This window comes from Tripterygium wilfordii, chromosome 21 (genome assembly GCF_013401445.1).
Source record: "Tripterygium wilfordii isolate XIE 37 chromosome 21, ASM1340144v1, whole genome shotgun sequence".
NCBI lineage: Eukaryota > Viridiplantae > Streptophyta > Magnoliopsida > Celastrales > Celastraceae > Tripterygium > Tripterygium wilfordii.
In genome coordinates, this window is record NC_052252.1 from 9,803,420 (window position 1) to 9,821,546 (window position 18,127).

The 18,127-nt window shown below is 36.8% G+C and overlaps 2 long non-coding RNA genes across 2 annotated transcripts; both read right to left on the reverse strand.

Moving 5' to 3' along the window:
* Positions 1-12,112: 12,112 nt before the first annotated feature.
* Positions 12,113-14,924, reverse strand: LOC119990012. The gene is made up of 3 exons (XR_005465930.1): positions 13,626-14,924; positions 13,209-13,268; positions 12,113-12,395 (listed from the first exon to the last, which is right to left on the reverse strand). It is a non-coding gene; the product is annotated as an uncharacterized LOC119990012 (long non-coding RNA).
* Positions 14,925-15,946: 1,022 nt separating this feature from the next.
* On the reverse strand, positions 15,947-17,165 carry LOC119987668. Its single transcript, XR_005465499.1, has 4 exons — positions 16,991-17,165; positions 16,806-16,875; positions 16,673-16,727; positions 15,947-16,153 (listed from the first exon to the last, which is right to left on the reverse strand). It is a non-coding gene; the product is annotated as an uncharacterized LOC119987668 (long non-coding RNA).
* Between the last annotated feature and the right edge of the window lie 962 nt (positions 17,166-18,127).

Genomic DNA, 18,127 nt, shown 5'->3' on the forward strand with positions numbered 1-18,127 from the left:
GAGCGAGTGGATTTTGGAATTGAGCATGAAGGGATTCACCATATTGACACACGTCACAAGTTGGCAATATCAACTTAACCTCATTCACTGTACCACAAGTCTTCATAAATATACAATGTACCACAATATCTACACCTCTTAAATATATCCCAATAATACCAAAGATCCCCATGGTAATAACAAGTAACTACCATTTATTTACCGTATAATGTTTATAAATAGTGAAATCATCAAATCACCAATCGTCTAGTACATCCAATATCAACTTAGATCGTTCTCTTGTCACAAAATTGATTACTTTCTAAACAACTCCTTTCATCACCACATCATCCCAAACTAGTTTTTCTTTTTTTTCAAGTATAGAAAATATATAATACTTAAATCATTACGAGGACCCCCGCTAAGCATCCATGGCTGAATGGTTTAAGCGCTCAACTCAGAATTGATTCAAACTATCCATCTAAGAGTTTCACAATACAAATTTTCCTATTCTTCAGTCACTTTAAAGTGTCAATCTTTTGATAAAAATATACTTACTATTCTATCGTGGACCAAAGAACGTAGGAAAACACTTCCTTGTTCCTCGCACCTCCAGACCGTTTCAAATGATTTTTTTTCCACACATTATATAATAACTCCACAAACTCATGACAGATAATGATTTATTTTTACTTAAAAAAAAAACCTTTGTTTCGGCATCATATCCATCATATCTATCTCTCATATTTAGGTCTATATTTCAACTTATTTTTTTTAACTCATGGATTACTAATTTTCTCCGTCAAAACACATTAATGCTCACAACATAAGACAAGAATCTTGAGCACACCAAAACATCATTAATACTTCAACAATTATCTCAACGTAAGCATGAGCCATTTGACACATACAGTAACACGATTTATTTTATTTTATTTTTTTGCTAGAGATCTATTTAGCACATCCCCATTGACGAAATAACGCATTAGTTAGTCATTTGTGTTACTCCTAACCCTACCATTTATCTCATTCCACTGGTTAATCGAATACGAGTACTCAAAAAATATATTTTTTTCCCACTATAAGGAAACTTGTACAATAATATTGCCCTTAAATAATTTATATCCATTAATCTTAGTCAATGACAAATTAAAACAGAAAACACAAGCACTTATTATATCATTTTCATATATTATCTTTGACTACAAGTCACCGATCAATTCCTACCAAAACTCTCAAATCTTCGATAACATAAACAAACTACATACCTCTGGATTTAATCCAGCCGCACCTTCAATTCTATTTTTTTTTAGAGCACTTATTAAGGAAACTCAAATTGGAAATGAAATTACAAATATCCATATCCAAATCTGAATTCAAATTATTTTAATAAACTCAAATTTTAGGACATATAATATTCCTAATCCATAAATCACATTATAATTTCTTTTCTTTTTTTCACAGAAGCCTGCTCCAAAGGAAAGGGTTTATCTATTTAATTTGAACCAATTCCTCTAAGAATGAAAATACAATCGCTGAAAACACCCATTAATTTCTATATCATGTCATAGTATCATTACTTTGCACGAAACTCAACATTATTCTCTTGACTATAATATTTATATGAAACCAAGGCAAAACAAAGTTTCAATCATTCCACATGTCAATATGGCAAGTTCTGAAATAAAATGCATAAGTATATAAACTTTCGGTTAATTTCATATTAAAGCAAACCACTAGATACTCCAATCGCACTTCCTTCATATGATTTATTTCTCCGATAGTTTCTAAGGACACTAACATTCATACTACTAGGTTTAGTCTCCGTCGATATGTAGCTATTAAACTTTATCCCTTTTCGAAAACACGAACACATTTCATTTTTTTAACCGACCTTTACAAAAAAGTCAACTTGATATAAATTTTCCTAATAATGGTGCCTCCCGGCTACAAATAAATCAAATAACTATTCAACTACTATCAGTTTTATAAATTTCATATCTGATGGCAACCTATTCATCCCAAGACTAGTGGCTTAGAGCTAATTCAATATCTCCTTCTTCTTCTTTTTTCCATGGTCCTTCCTGTCACGTTATTTCAAAACAATTATATCCTAGATTATCCATTTTTTGTTGTCTTTCAACAACCAATAATTTCTATACCTCCCATGTATCAGAATTCACCTAAACTTTTATCTTCATTCTAAGTCTTAAACGTTCGCTTGTCGAGACTTACGCAGCCAATGGCTATAATCAAAATGAGTATAGAGTGTCCTAAGTTCATAAATGATCAACATAACATGTAGGAAAAATCCTCGGATATAATATAATCATATACAAATGATGACTTACGTCGAGTCGGCCACAACCAATGTCGTATCAATACGAAATAGATTAGAGTTTTCATCCTCATAACTGTGGTGTCTATCTAAACCATGCCAAATGTACCACATTCTCAATAGTCATCGGTTAAGGAATAACCAAATTGGATTACCGAATGGGTCGAACATGAGCAGTCACAGAGAGACTGATCGGAACAGAAGGATATTGGCATCGGCGGACATAGAATCAGATAGTCGGATATGAAGGAAAACGAACATCAATGAATTCAGGAAAAACAAACAAGATCAAATACGAAAGAAAACAAACATCCCAACAGATTTCTACTAGGCCCTTCATTGTAGTATAGTTGGCTACGTACTTAATTAAGACTCTACTAAATGACAATAACTCCATTACTCAACGACTTAAGAACAAACATCACAATCTACGTCACGTCTCTCCGCACTTGTAGCTATAGTGTACCTATCCTTATCTGCAGTATGATCATCTACTCCATTAACCTCTTTTGTACCATTTAGTCTCTAATCCCTATTTAAAGTCCATCCTAGGTCAACTCCCACAATCGAACTTCTCATAGTACTCTACTTTGGAAACATAGCAACATCATCCTCAATATCATATCCATTTTACTCTAGATGTGTCCCCCACTATCGGATCATCCATCAAACCTGATCCCAACCATACCTCAAATGATTTAGCACTCACTAAGCCTTATCCTCCACCGTGTCCCCCACTATGGGACCGATCAATGAGAGGAACTCTACGTGTGTACATTCATATCTTATAAATACACATACAAAAACTTATCGACATAAGCTATACGAGGATTTAAAGAAATAAAGAAACATACCGGATTAGTAGAGGTCATGACGTGCCCTGGAAACATCGTATGCAATCACAACACAAAACAAACACACTCACACATGCATGATAGGAATAGTATGCTAAAGGCCAATATTTTATGTAATATTCAAACTCGATTTATTTATTTGAATAAAATATATTTAGCATTTAAAATGAGAAAAGACATATTGGCATCAGTGTCTTTTATTCTATATGGTATATGAATTGGTGTGTAGAGCCTGAGCTTGCACACGGAAGATCAATTCATAAGTTCCTATCGAATATAAGTAAGCGATCACAGCTAAGGCGAAATTGGACAAACCGTCGGCTTGGCTGTGGTATAGTATTTCAGTATACCTATCTTGGTTACGGAGAGCGGCAAAGCTTGAACTTACTATACCAGTACACTTGGAGTGTATTGATCAGGACTACTTGTGAGTCAATTTTCCCAGTCTGACTATATGGAAAATTGTCCACTCACACAGATGTTATAGAATTGTTCATATTCTTAATTTATTAAAGATTATTAGTACATGTGCATTTAATGTACAGGACTTTGACTTACTAAAGGGTGAGGTCTTTTGTACAGGCCAACAAACACCAAGTGAGTTGGGTCACCGCTTTAATTGTACGATGGAAAATAATCTGTTAATAAAATTCATGTCCAATTATGGATTGATGATACCGTCTTGAGAATGCTTATAGGATTTGAGATTGTGTCAAAACCCTGCAGGTGGATTTTAATTAATCCGACACATTCAAATAAGTTAAGCGGTAAGATCAAGGAAATATTTAAAGATGTCAATTAAATATTATATGTCAGTGGCATATTTAATTGACGGGTATCTGAAACTTAACGTGAGGAATTTATGAACAAGTATAACGAAAGGTTCAGATTTAATATGAGATAAAACGGGGAGTGCAATTATAATATTTTAGTGGAATATATTATAATTTATGAATTATAATTATGTCCATGGGTTTGGGTTGATAATTAAATTCATAGGAAGCCCATGTTTTATTTTTCCTAGTTGGTCCCCACCGTATCCTAGAAGCCAAATACTAGAAGATACAGGAAAACCAAAACGGACCAGAATTAGGAGAGGGAGAGGCTTAAGGGCCGGCCCACCTAGGGTGAAAACCCTAGGTGTGGCCAAACCCTATAAATACACACATAGTGTGTGTTTTGTTAATACAAGTTTTGAGGCACCAGTTGGCATCTCTACTCTCTAATCATTTCTACTAGTTTTGGTTTGTGTTCTTCAGGTTCTTGGAGAAGAGAGACCACCCTCTCAATCCAAGTTTGGGAATTGGTGCATACGGTGGAAGATCCGCAGGTTTGAGCTTAGTATCAAACTCGCTGACTCCATCCTTCATTCCTGATGATTAGAGATCAAATCAGAGAGATCTCAAGGTATATAATCTTCTTATAATTAATTGATATATGGTTTGTGCTATGGTGATTAGTATTTGATAAGAAATTTTTGAAACTTGTCTAGCTATCGTTTATGTCTATGAGATCCTTATACGCTTCCGCGAGTTGCATGTTTCCAACAATTGGTATCGAAGCGGTCATAGATACGTAATCGATGCTAAACAAAACCAAAAATTTGTCAAATTTAATTTGTTAGCATAATCTATGTTTTTCGGTGTTATTGCTTACTTGTTTTTGCAGGCTGAAATTCTGGCTATCATGGTCTACTTTTTTTTAATTCTGATTTTAGAATTGTTCACTCCGAATAAAGGAGTAGGAATTTTTGTAAATCGAATTTTTAGATTGTGAACTCCGGTTTGAAGGAGGCTAGGATTTTTTTTTGTAAAAATAGATGAAGAAACTAAGAGACGAAGGGTACCAACAGCCTTGCTGCAGCTGCTGCCAGCGTAGGCAGCAGCTTTGGCTGCAGCCAGCAGCTTTTGTAGCTCGTCTGGCAGCCGGCGGTCACCACCGGAAGCTGCCGGACAGATGTGGGCTGCAGGGGGTAGATCGGGCAGCTGGTGCGGGGCAGTCCGGGCAGCAGTATTTCGAGCAGTTTCCAAACAGGGATTCCTAATCAAGTTGAGATTCGGGCTTGATTGAAGACCATGATAGCTAGGACTCTTGATTGATTTGGTTTCCTATTTTAACTATGTCTCTTATTTTAATTGCATGTATGATTGTAATTAAATGTCATGCTAGATTAGGATTCCTATTTATTTATGGATGTTATCTAAACATGGAAAATAAAATACTAATCACCCAAAAATAAAATATTAAGTGGGAGAAGGGTTACAAATCACCCTACGGTCTCCATCATTGGTTCAAAGAAAAATATGTAATAATAAAATTCGGAAAGTTGAGATATTAAATGCGACTACGGTATTATTTTGGGAAAATCCGTTTTTAACTTAAGATTCTTTTCGGAACCAAAGTGTGCAATTCCGACCCATGCATTTAAGTATTCTAATTTATGATTAACAATGCAATGTCTAGAAATTTCTGTCGAGAATTGAGGTTATTTAATTGCGTGCCGTTTTTTTCGGAAAGCCCCCTCTTACCTAGGAATGACCTGGTTGCTAGATTTTTTAATTCGTTAAATTGAAAACCTATGGTGCTGCGATAACGGTTTCACTTCATAGAGAAAATCCGTAACGAATCTCGGTTTTGGGCGGTGATACCAAAATGCATAAATTCCGGTCAATGTATTTTTAATATCTCAATTCCAGGAGTTTTGGAATTACAGAAATATTTTTTAAGTTTGGATTATTGGTAAGAAAATATAATAGAGATGTAATTGAAAATATGTGTTAGCTTAGACCTTCCTCCCTATCAGAAATTTTCGATTACAGATATCTCAGATTATTAGTTTTCTTGATAGTCATAATGATCATGTGATGGTTATACACTTAACTATAAATTATGGAAATATTTCCCATCGAAATCAATACCATTATTTATAGGACCAAAGCAAGTTAACTAATTAAATTTACATTTGACACGGCGTGTTGTCTAGACAATGAAATTTAATGTGAACTAAATTGCATAGAATTTATTCTCCCATGGAGATAGGAAATTTCATGCTAAAGTGTTTTGATTGTTAACGAATTATATGATTGATTTTGGGTGCAATCTAAGATAATTCGAATCATGTATGCCATAAATTAATTTCTGAATATGTCATTTTTCAGTTTTTCAAAATGCCTTCATTCAACCCATTATCTGTTATACTGAAAGACCATAAGTTGGATGGAACAAACTATGTCAACTGGAAAAGAAATTTGGATATTGTGCTCACCTCTGAAGAGTACAAATTTGTGTTGACTGAAGAGTGCCCTGAATTGCCTGAGGAGGGAGCCACTGATGAGCAAATCAGTGCTCACAAGAAGGAAGAAGGCTGATGAAATGGCTAGATGCTACATGTTAGCATCAATATCAAACGTGTTGCAAACACAACACCAGAATATGACAAGTGCCTATGACATCATTTATAGCCTAAAGGAGATGTTGGGTGATCAAGGCAGAGCCACAAGGCAGACAGCCATGAAAACACTCCTAAACACCCAGATGAAGGAAGGAGCCAATGTAAGTGAGCATACTCTTAAGATGATGAGTCTTTTGAATGAGCTCGAAATACTTGGTGCTGATATTGATGGTGAAAGCCAGATTGATATAGTACTTCAATCTCTTCCTGATAGCTATAAGAATTTTCGGCTGAACTATAACATGAACAAAAGGCTTTATACCTTGCCGGAACTTCTCAATGAGCTTAAAGGAGCAGAAAAACTTCAACCTAGGCAAGCTAAGGTCAATCTGAATAAGAAAAGATCTTCTACCATACCGAAAGGTAAGAAGAAGAAAAAGACTCAAAAGAAGAATAAGTCAGTCGATTCCAAGGGTATTCAAGGTGGAGTGAAAAAGCCAAATGGCAAGTGTTTTCATTGTGGCCAGAAGGGACATTGGAAAAGGCAATGTCAGACATGGCTAAGCAAGAATACTCAAGGTAACTTTCTTTTATTTGTTGTCGAATCACAATTAGTAGTTGTGTCTACTGGATCTTGGTGTGTAAACACTGGAGCCACTAATCATGTTTGCAATTCGTTGTAGGGGTTCCAGGAAACCAGACGACCAAATAAAGAAGAGAGTTACGTGCTTTTGGGAGATGCGACAAAACTAAGAGTAGAAGCAGTAGGCGTTTTTCATTTGAGTTTTAGTAGTGATAGGACTTTAATTTTGAACGATTGTCTTTACGTACCAGCTATGAGACGAAATTTACTTTCAGTTCCATCTTTAGCTTTGAATGGATATTGTTTTGAGTTTGATAACTCTATTGTTATCAGGTACAATAAACGTTTTATCTGTTCTGGTACTTTGGTAGATAATCTTTACATTATAAGTCCAAGTTCTGCTATATGTAATGAATTGAATAACTCAACAATTTTGTCATCTAAGAGAAAGGAACCTTCGAAACCAAATCAAACTTATCTTTGGCATCTACGCTTAGGTCATATAAATCTAAACAGGATTACTAGACTGGTACAAGATGGACCTTTGAGTTCATTAGAAGTTGAGGAAATTCCAGTCTGTGAATCATGTTTGGAAGGTAAGATGACTAAGAGGCCATTTTCGGCCAAGGGGTATAGAGCCAAAGAATGTTTGGAGTTGGTACATTCTGATGTGTGTGGTCCAATGACTATCCAAGTGAGAGGAGGTTATGAGTACTTTGTCACTTTCATAGACGATTACTCAAGGTATGGATACATTTTTCTAATGCACCGTAAGTCTGAAACTTTTGAGATGTTCAAAAGCTATAAGGTAGTTACGGAGAAGCGTTTCGAAAAGAGTATCAAAACACTACGATCTGATCGTGGTAGCGAATACCTCTCGGGAGAGTTTATGGAATACTTCAACGTAGAGGGGATTTCATCCCAGCTGACTGCGCCAGGCACACCACAACAAAATGGTGTGGCAGAAAAGAGGAATAGGACTCTTATGGAAATGGTAAGATCGATGATGATTTTTTTCTGAGTTGCCTAATTTCTTCTGGGGCTATGCCCTGGAAACAGCTGCCTACATTCTGAACTTAGTTCCTTCTAAGTCAGTACCAACTACTCCTACTGAATTATGGACAGGGCGAAAGCCCAGCTTGACCCATATACGGATATGGGGTAGTCCGGCCCATGTGCTGGTAGGGAACACTAGGAAGTTGGAATCAAGAACAGAAGTATGCTTTTTCGTTGGATACCCTTGAGGTACCAAAGGTGGTTTGTTTTATAGTCCTAAGGATCAGAAGGTCATTGTCAGCACCAATGCCCGATTCTTAGAAGAAAACTATATGATGAATCACAAACCCAAAAGTAAGATTGTTCTTCAAGAATTAAGAGGGGAAACACAAGGAAACCAAACAACTCAAGAAACACCAGTCGAGGATTACGATCCAGTACCACATAACGGTGGGAGGATTGTCTAATCCCAAATTGATTCTGTTCAGAGGGATGATCAGGAGATGCTGGGGAATCAACTAGATCAGCGTGAAGATCCTGATACAAATCGAACAGAATCATCACACCAAAATACTCCAAACGAACAAATAGAGCCTCGTCGTAGTGGGAGGGTAACTAGATTACCTAGTCGGTATGCTCTATTGGGTGAAGTGTATGAGATGATCCCAACTGAACAAGATACTGAACCCAGTAACTACAAAGAAGCTCTCCAAGATAAAGATGCAATATCTTGGAAGAAAGCTATGAAATCTGAGATGGAGTCCATGTACTCAAATCAAGTCTGGGAACTTGTAGAACCACCGAATGGTGTAAAACCCATTGGTTGCAAGTGGATCTACAAGAGAAAGAAGGGGGTGGAAGGGAAGGTTGAAACCTTCAAAGCTAGGCTTGTTGTGAAATGGTACACTCAGAAAGAAGTGATCGATTATGAGGAAACCTTTTTGTCGGTAGCAATGCTTAAATCTATCCAGATACTTTTATCCATTGCAGCATATTATGATTATGAAATATGACAAATGGATGTCAAGACAGCTTTCCTAAATGGAAGTCTTGACGAAAGCATCTATATGGTGCAACCAGATGGATTTGTAGCGAGAAACCAAGAGCATCTGTTGTGCAAGCTTAAGAGATCCATTTATGGACTCAAGCAGGCATTTAGGTCTTGGAATATAAGATTCGACCAGGCCATAAAATCCTATGGATTTGAGCAATGTCCTAATGAACCTTGTGTCTATCGGAGGAGCAATGGAAATGTGGTGGTATTCTTAGTACTTTATGTAGATGATATATTACTCATCGGAAATGATGTAGCTATATTATCTACTGTTAAAGTCTGGTTGAGTAGTCAATTCGAAATGAAAGATTTGGGAGAAGCCGGCCACATTCTTGGGATCAAACTACTAAGAAATCGGAACAAAGAATGTTGGGCCTATCTCAGGGAGTCTACATTGACACCATCCTGGCAAGATTCGGCATGAAAGATTCCAAGAAAGGATTCTTTCTTATAGATATGGAGTCACTTTATCTCGAGATCAGTGTCCTAAGGATGCTGATGAGATAAAGAAAATGAGTCAAGTACCATATGCTTCGGTAGTGGGAAGCCTCATGTATGCCATGATGTTTACTAGATCGGACATATGTTATATGGTTGGTCTAGTTAGTAGATATCAGTCTAATCCAGGTATGGAACATTGGATTTCTGTAAAGCACATACTCAAGTACCTAAGGAGAACGAGAGATTATGTGCTAGTTTACAAGTCTGATGAGCTTATACCCACTGGGTATACAGATTCAGATTTTCAGTCAGACAAAGATTTCAGGAAATCAACTTCAGGGTATGTTTTCACATTGGGAGGTGGAGCCATTAGTTGGAGAAGTGTCAAGCAATCTTATATTGCTGACTCCACTATGGAAGCTGAATATGTAGCAGCCTCTGAGGCAGCTAAAGAATCAGTGTGGATCCGGAACTTTCTTATAGACTTGAATGTGGTGTCTACAGCTCTGTCGCCTATTACACTTTACTGTGATAATAGCGGAGCAGTTGCAAATTCAAAGGAACCAAGGGCTCATTCAAAAGGAAAACATATTGAACGCAAGTATCACTTGATACGAGAGATCGTACGGAGAGGTGACGTCGTAGTGACGAAGATAGCATCAAAGGATAACCTGGCAGATCCATTCACCAAGTGCTTTCCAACAAAACAATTTGAGGGACACCTGGAGGGCCTGGCAATAAGATGTGTATCGTCATGGCCTTAAGCAGAAGTGGGAGATTGATAGAAATAGTATGCTAAAGGCCAATATTTTATGTAATATTCAAACTCGATTTATTTATTTGAATAAAATATATTTAGCATTTAAAATGAGAAAAGACATATTGGCATCAGTGTCTTTTATTCTATATGGTATATGAATTGGTGTGTAGAGTCTGAGCTTGCACACGGAAGATCAATTCATAAGTTCCTATCGAATATAAGTAAGCGATCACAGCTAAGACGGAATTGGACAAACCGTCGGCTTGGCTATAGTATAGTATTTCAGTATACCTATCTTGGTTACGGAGAGCGGCAAAGCTTGAACTTACTATACCAATACACTTGGAGTGTATTGATCAGGACTACTCGTGAGTCAATTTTCCCAGTCTGATTATATGAAAAATTGTACACTCACACAGACGTTATAGAATTGTTCATATTCTTAATTTATTAAAGATTATTAGTACATGTGTATTAAATGTACGGGACTTTGACTTACTAAAGGGTGAGGTCTTTTTGTACAGGCCAACAAACACCAAGTGAGTTGGGTCACCGCATTAATTGTACAATGGAAAATAATCTGTTAATAAAATTCGCGTCCAATTATGGATTGATGATACCCTCTTGAGAATGCTTATAGGATTTGAGATTGTGTCAAAACCCTGTAAGTGGATTTTAATTAATCCGACACATTCAAATAAGTTAAGCGGTAAGATCAAGGAAATATTTAAAGATGTCAATTAAATATTATATGTCAGTGGCATATTTAATTGACGGGTATCTGTAACTTAACGTGAGGAATTTATGAACAAGTATAACGAAAGGCTCAGATTTAATTTGAGATAAAACGGGGAGTGCAATTATAATATTTTAGTGGAATATATTATAATTTATGAATTATAATTATGTACATGGGTTTGGGCTGATAATTAAATTCATAGGAAGCCTACGTTTTATTTTTCCTAGTTGGTCCCCACTATAGCCCAGAAGCCCAATACTAGAAGATACAGGAAAACCAAAATGGACCGAAATTAGGAGAGGGAGAGGCTTAGGGGCCGGCCCACCTAGGGAGAAAACCCTAGGTGTGGCCAAACCCTATAAATACACACATAGTGTGTGTTTTGTTAATACAAGTTTTGAGACACCAGTTGGCCTCTCTACTCTCTAATCGTTTCCACTAGTTTTGGTTTGTGTTCTTCAGGTTCTTGGAGAAAAGAGACCACCCTCTCAATCCAAGTTTGGGAATTGGTGCATACGGTGGAAGATCCGCAGGTTTGAGCTTAGTATCAAACTCGCTGACTCCATCCTTCGTTCCTGATTATTAGAGATCAAATCAGAGAGATCTCAAGGTATATAATCTTCTTGTAATTAATTGATATATGGTTTGTGCTATGGTGATTAGTATTTGATAAGAAATTTTTGAAACTTGTCTAGCTATCGTTTATGTCTATAAGGTCCTTATACGCTTCCGCGAGTTGCATGTTTCCAACAATGCACACTGACCCACTACCTAGGTCCTACACAAAGCCAACCTGGCTTCGATACCAAATTGTCACAACCCCGTTCCGTGGAGCGTGAAGATAAGGACAAAGACATCACAACCAACACACCAAACACCACCACGTCCATCTCACGTGTTACATCCCAAATCAACATAAAAGTTTTCCAAAAATTTCGGCAGCATCTGTCCATAAATTGGGGAAACCAACCTGTAAGTAGATCACACACAAAGAAAAACACTTCTAATACCATCAAAATCAACCGACCCGTAGGTCCATTGTCAAACACACAGTAGTCACGGGCAACTACTCCCGGCCAACAAAACAACACCATATATCAATCCAACCATAACCATAGTCCATCAATGTACTTAAACAACTAAAACATGCCATACATTTATATATCCACACACACGTGTCAAATAAACACAAAAGTCCAGGTCACCTCCGTCACACGTCCTCCTGTTGATCCGTAGCCTGTGCACTAGATCCTGTCTCACCTGTGGGGAGGGAAAGTAGATAGAGTGAGCGGAAGGCTCAATAGGGATATAAATAATAGAACACAAGAACAATAGTATGACTGGAAATTTGTAACGAATCATCAATGCAAAGCTAATGCACCCAATCAACCCAACCAAACCTCCATATCCTCCACCAATGACACCCAAACCGACGAATCAGATTCCGCCTGTGGTGATAAGCCGACAAGAATCCACCGCACTCCCTTTCTCTCTAGCATCCAATCAATACCACAATCACATATCCGTCAATCTCAAACCGCTAGAGAGAAGGTTGGCACGCATGTGGTCGCAACCACTGGCTGCTGGCCCCATGGTGATATCTCAGCCTGCCACGCCTGACCTAGCATCACATACTAGCCAGCGTGCAGTGACAAATTCCGCTACGAGAATCCTCTGGCCTAGGACCATCACACGGCTCCTAACCATCATCCACGCACGTGCCCAAATCATCCAACACCTAACGTGAGCCCTGGGTCCATCCTCGGAACACATTATGCATCTAATGTAAATTTTTAAAATTCATGTCATTCGTGCAACATATATATGCATAAACATCCATTCATCATGATGCATGAAGAATTACACAATGCCCGATTTATGACAAAGCATTTCAAGGGTTATATATTCATCAAATTAAATCACCAATAAAGTGACAATAATGCAAAGGAACAATGGTAAGCATGCAAGGCTTGTTTCCCCTCGGGAAGGATCGAGACGGAAACCAAAACTTACCATTCAAGCAATTCGGTGGCTTGAAAGTGTTTTGAAATAAAAATAGTAAGAAATCCCTACCTCGATAGTTGAGTACAAATACTATACATCTACAGCAGCAAGTCCAATCTCCTCGATCACCTATACCAATATACCAGTACTATACTGGTTAATAAACATCAATAATTTAAATTACCAAAATACCCATGGTCTACCTATCCAGTTAGTATATGTCTATATAAAACATATATTATCTAAATATTATTTAGAATAACTATTATTTAATATAATAAACCGATATTCCATCATCCAGTTCACACTAGTTCGACTTTTAAGTATTTTCCACATTATTCGGTTTATACGCAAGACTATCCAATACCTCCTCATACTCATCCCTCGCCAAATACACAAGTCCGCTAATCAGAGTCTACCACTAATATATTTATCATACTCATAACCAAATTAATAAAAAAGTATACTCTGGCTTAGTATTTATACCTGTACACATACAGTACGTATACACGTATACCATAGTATTTTCTAGCGAGCATCTAAATCGGTTGTAGGATGTCGAGATTGCTGAATACGAGTTCACTGTCACGTCTAGAGTTCGAATCAATCGCCAGAGATGCGAAATCGAGCTAGTCAAATCTTAGTCAACTCGGGTCAATCTTGACCCATTCAGGTCCTACACGGGTCATGGAATTCCGGGGACTATTTTGGCTGAACAAAGGTTGGGTTAGGTGCGCCTCATTGAGACAAGTCGAACAATGGTCTTAGCTTCTTCCAACGATGGTCAGAATGTCCAGATCGGACGATTTTCTTCGCGGTGGCCAAGAACTTTCAAGCATGATTCTGATGGCTACAATTGACGAAACTTGTCAAGATTTGTTGGGCTTTGCTCTTGGAGGTCCCAGCTTCATTTTGGTGGTAATGGCATCTTGTTTGGTGAACGGACGACAAAGTTGCCATCTTAGCTGGGTGTTGCACTGGGAGAGTGAAAAGAGAGAGCACGGGTATGTGTTTTTTTTTTCTATATTTTTTTTTGTCTTTACCCTATTAACAAAAGAAATGGAAACACAACAATTAATTATATAAACACAATATATACATATATATATATAATATGAATCCCATTCTTGGTGGGATGATTTGTCTTGACCGAGTGTGCATTTTTTTTTCTTCTAAATTATTAAAATCTTACATTAACCCTCTAATTCCTAATAAATACAATGTTACCCCTTAACTCTTCATACTTTCAATTTAGTTCTTATAAAAATTTCACTTTAATCCGTTTCAAAAATCGGGTTATTACAGTTGTTGATTGTTTTTGTTTGGAATATTATGTTTTTTGGTTTGACATGTGGTTTCTTGCATTGCTTACGTATATCTGCAGGTTTGATGTCTGGTGTTTAGTTATTGCTTGGTTGCTTGGTTGATTGTATACTGCAGGTTGTTCCATTAAAGGGGAGTTCACATGTTAAGGGGGAGTTTCTTTCAAGTGTTTTTGGTATGGTACTTTGTTTGTTTATGCAGGTGTTTTGATTACTGGTGTTTTGATCACACAAGTGCCAAGGGGGAGATTGTTGGGATTAAGAATCCTACATTGATATGACACTTGTATGATAAGTTACAACTGTTTAGTTAAAATAGACTTGAGGTAAGCTTCTGCTAAGCTTCTGAGGTTACCAAATCTGAATCTACAGTTTGTGTTTTGCTTGAACTCTACTCTATCTTTGTATTGATCTGGCACACGTTTTTATTCAGATAAAATTGATCTGGATATTATCTAATACAGGAGATGTGATAGGAGCAAAGTATTGAAGTTTGATATGAACTCTTTATGGATTAGTTGAAGTTGATATGGACTTCTTGTTTGTAAGTTGTTGGATAAGAACTAATGTCTATTAATTGGATATATATGTGTTGGTTTTTATCTCAATCATGTGCAACAATTATCTTCAAGATAAACACCTGATCAACATCTGAGATTATCAGAAGTGGTTCATGGTGTCTATATAAAGCACATCAACATGGAATGAAGATAATCGAAGCTTTGAGAGAGAAAAACTTTGAGAGAAATATTTTGTGCTTCGAGTCTGTTTTTGTTTGCTTCGTTTTTCCACTCTCATAGATGTTTGATGAGTGATTTGTGTCTGTATTTATTATGAGAGAGTGTGAGTTTCGTGTTTGAGTGTTGCTCTGTTGATTTCTCTGACTGATCCATAAGAGGAAGAAGAAGAGCAAGACTGCACTGTTTCGCAGTAACCTAAGCAGGCTACCTCAAAAGTTACTTGGATCGTTTTTGAGTACAAAGTCTCTTGGAGGCGCCAAGAGCAATTGCAAATCATCATTGGTGTGTTGATTTGGGGTTAAAGCATACGCTGAGTCAAGTTGTATGATCGAGTCGTAGGTAACGATAGATTGTAAGCTTTTCTTCACATAGTGGATTGCTTTGACAGGATGGTCGCTCATAGACCAGAGGTTTTTTCCCAGTCAGGGTTTCCTCGTTAAATTTGTAGTGTTCTTATTTGTTTATTTTCCGCATTGATTTTCATATTACGTTGACTAACAATCTTAGGAAAAGAATATTGTATTCTCATTAATCAAATGGTCCGATCGATCGGACCTCAAGGCCAATCGATCAAAAATCTGCACTATCTCTTATTTCAATTTTCTTCAATTTTCGATCCGATTTGACTCCTTTTCGTCCAATATGCTCCTAGGCACCTGTAATGTGCAAAAATACATTTCTTAGGCAATATCGATCCCAAATTGACTCTAAACGATACAAGATTGCATGTAAAGAGTGTATAATTTTATGTATATAATTAGCACATCAATTATCAATCATCAACAACCAAGCATCCTCAAATGTATTCTAACACCTACCCAAAGTAAAAGATCCAACCATATACAATCAATGTCACAAAACAAAACCAAACCACCACGCCAACATATAAGTCCAAGCCATCCGCATCACGCGCCTCCCTGCTGATTCGTAGTGGGGACATTAGAGTTGGTACCTATATCACTTGGTGGGAAATGAAACAGTGAGCAAGAGGCCCAGTAGGATATCAAATAAGAGCATAAAATAGGGAATAAGGTTGGAGTATTATAAAGGGAAACACAATGTAGCAACATGCTATGTTATGCCAAGCAAATGTAACCGGTCCACCAAACAGAACCATGTCGCTAGAGCCAAACATTCGGAACCACTAGCACATGTTCTCATACTGCATTTTCACCCAATTACGAACAACCATGCAACAAATGAAATTTCACACAATCATGTTATGCAACTAAATGCGTTGCGCGTAATTTCAAGAGTGTACATGCACAAAAGCACCAACTACTCGATAGGTGATCGAGTGTCCAATGGTAATGCAACCAACATTTAGCACATACAACAATAATCTTGGTTCACAATAGCACACCTACAAAGATTTGTTTTCCTTTGAACAAAAAGGTGGAAACGAACATTTAACAACATAGTTTGGGTGGCCTTTATGTGTTTCGAAGTCAAAGGTCAAGAAAATCCCTACCTCGTTTGAGCAAGTCACCCAAATCCTTGTTACCAAGTCTCCAAGTTCACCCAACCTAAACCATACACATTTACAACTCATTCCCTTCCCACAATATCAATTTCAACACATAACTTCACAATAAAGCATTTACCTTAGCCAATTTGTCAAACCCTTGCTCAATCACTTCTTGGTGAACACCCAATCTCAAACGAAGCTCAAATCTATAATCAATATACATAATCTATGGTTACTCATCAAGCATTTACCCCCAAAACCCCAGTTTCACGAAATCAAACCAAACCCACAAACCCTAATTTCAACCCATGGAAATCTGACCTCAATCTTGAAGAAATCTTGGAATCCAAGCCTATGAAAATCCCAAACTCTTGATTCAATCTTCTTTCTCCTTTATCTCCTTCAAAAATCACCTTCTCTCTTCACAAACTCCCTTTCTCTCTCACGGTTCCTCACTCTCTCACGAACTTCTTCTTCTTCTTTTTTTCTTTGTTTTATTTTTTTTTTCTTTTGTCCACTAAGGTTGCCGACAACATTTCTTAGTCTTATTTTATTTATTTTTTTAACTCCTCAATTCTTTCTTCTTTTGTATTTGTTACCACAAGGTTTCTATTGATATTCAATTCAGTCCTTGAGACACTTATTTCTTACCCAACAATTTTATTCTATTTAATATAAAATCCCTATATTTTTTTTCTTTTCTTATTTTATTTATCAACTCAATTGTTTTTCGGAACGGGATATTACATAGAGGCCTAACGTGTGTGTGACTTTGTATTTGGTGATTGTTTGGTCAAATTTGTTCTAGGAGATTCCTATTGAAATTTGAGGATACAATTCATCTCCCTCTTGTATTAGCCGAGATCCCTCACCCTTTTGTGCCTAGGCTTTATAACATTATCTTAGCTTATACAATAAATCCTACTTTGGTGACCTAAGTCTCCCCACAAGAAACCCTACATGTTATATGTTTTATAATAAAATTACTAGAAATTCAAAGGAATAATAATTGTCTATGTTTTCTTAGCATTTGAAATGGGTATTGTTTGATGTGATGAGGCAGAGCGGGATATTAAAAGAATAAATTATCCACCAATCACTGCAAATGCATGTGAATGGTTTATTTCTCCAAAAAAAAAAATCTATATACTACTAGTAATACGAAACTCGGAAATAGTTCTGGGTGTTCCACGTCAGATTCTAAGTGCTTTACATGATTGCCACATGGAAATTATTTTTAAATAAATAAAATTAATGGCTCGATTGTAATTCTAAAATTCAGTCTTGATCTAGTAATACGAAACTCAGAAATAGTTCTGGGTGTTCCACGTCAGATTCTAAGTGCTTTACATGATTGCCACATGGAAATTATTTTTAAATAAATAAAATTAATGGCTCGATTGTAATTCTAAAATTCAGTCTTGATCGTTCTTCAACACTTTCTTCATAGTCCATAGG